Here is a 2,171-nt window from a genome sequence, read left to right as displayed (position 1 = left end):
GTCAAATTTCACCTAGGATCGCCTCAACAAACATTCAGGGCAAGTTCTAGACCATTGGCTCGGGACTTGGACTCACAATTCGATTTCTCACCACACATGCTACGGGATTGCTAAAGACAAGTCGAGGGCCCACAACGACCTCAGTTATGATTCAAGTGCACAGTGGTCCAAAAAGACCACATGATGATTGTTTGGTCAACACAAGAGTCTCAAGGCCACGAATTTCACCATCCTAACACAACATTGTGTCTTTGATCATGGGATCGAAGGCCAATGTGTTAGGCCCAAGTGAAGCTTTACCCGAGGTACCCTTAACTACGCAATAGCAAAAACAAAAGAAAAATCAAAAACGGACTCAAACCCTTAAGAAGGTTGTCACGCAATCTATCATTGGGAAGAGCCACCCGGTTCGTACTATACTCCACCCTTGGAAAGAACCGTGGCATTAAGAAAACTAAGGGTTTATTGAAAATTCCAAAAACAAAACAAAAAAAAGGCTACAAGCCTATCTACGAAGCTAAAAACAATTATTTTTTTTGCAAAAATAGAAAAACAAAATGAATATATACAATAGGGGAATAGAATATACAATGAGGGATGAAAATATATCGAATGTAACTTTATATACAAACCAAAAGATAAGAAAAAGTACGATAAAAGTAGCTAAAATGTAAAGTTATATATAGACCAACTAGGAAATCAAATAAATAGAACATAAAATGAAAGTCTAATATGTACAATCATCCAGATAATCCAAAAAATGTAGGGCGTACCCCCACGAATAAGAGCTGGCATTGTCCCCAATGCCAACTACAGAAATAAGCACAAAATATCAGTGAAAGGATATAAAAGAGCTCCCTAGTCCTGGTCCGTCTGCATAGGATCCTCAGTGGTCCCCTGATCCCTTGTATGGGTGGGAACCTCAGACTGGTCCCCTGCCTGCTACTGCTCTACTGCTGGGATAGTGGCCTGCTCCTGGACCGGCTGAATAGTGGGCTGAATATCACTGGAGGGAATCCTCTGAGTCTCCGCAAGCTCAATCACTACACCCTCTGCACTGGGAAGCTTCCTCTTCTTCCTTGGAGGCTGGGATGCCTGCCTCTGCTGTGGCTCCGGTGCTACTGCTGGAGGAGCTGGATCCTTAAATAGCAAGTCTAAAGGCATTTGATCTGCCAATAGCTTGTCCACATCCGCCCTAAGTGCCTTCACCGACTCCTTGGACGCCCTTGACTTTCTCATCTTTTATGCTCTTTGGCAAGCTCTTTCAGAGCTTTGCCATGTGAATCTACCACCTTTGTCAAGGTGGCCTGAGTCTCCATAATCTTCTCCTGGTTGGCCAGGAGCTTATTCAATGTTTCCTCAATTGACTGAGGAATCTGAGCAGTGGCTGGTGCTGACTGGGCCTCAACTGAAGTAGCCAATGTTGACAACTTGGATGTCGAAGCTGACATCCAGTTGTTCAAACTGGCCAAGGTCTTTGCTAACTGATGGGCTGTGAGAGGGTTGGTCCGAGAAGCAGGGACTGACGGGCCAGCTGAAGAACTAGGACCCGCAGAAGAGGAGCGCACATCAGCAATAATTGTGGCAGCTGAGATGGAGGGAAGCTCAGTAGAAGGCTCCACAGCAGACTCTACCGCAACTGGCTCCTCAGACTGGCCAATTGGGGTAGAGGTGGATGCCTTGTGCTTCTTGTCCTTTGGGTTGTCCGGCCCCTGAACACTGAACCAGGAGAATGGGGACACTGGGCGAACTTTCACATCATAAGGCTTCTTTTTCACCTTCGCATCCCGGAAATACATGCTGAGAGTGTTGGGAAATGGATAGTTCCCAATACTCTCAACTCCCACCGAGGTGATCGCCCTGTTCATCACATTCCCCACATTAATAGGGAAACCCGCCATGATAGAGGCGATCAGCACAACACGAGGAAGAGGGATAGTCTGGTCATGGGAAGTGGGGTCAAGCCTGTTGCACACAAATGTAAGCCACCCACTAGCTTCGATATTCAAATTCTTCCTCAAGATTTTCACCCCTGCCTGTATCCAATCCGGAATAGTACCCGGATGAGCCAAATGCTCAGCCAACCATGGGGGAACCTCCTCATTCATTGCCAACTTATCATTGTATTGAGTTTTGTCTTCATAATCAAAACCCAAATATCCATTGAAAGC

This window comes from Nicotiana attenuata, unplaced genomic scaffold (genome assembly GCF_001879085.1).
Source record: "Nicotiana attenuata strain UT unplaced genomic scaffold, NIATTr2, whole genome shotgun sequence".
Lineage (NCBI taxonomy): Eukaryota > Viridiplantae > Streptophyta > Magnoliopsida > Solanales > Solanaceae > Nicotiana > Nicotiana attenuata.
This window is presented reverse-complemented; position numbering follows the sequence as displayed.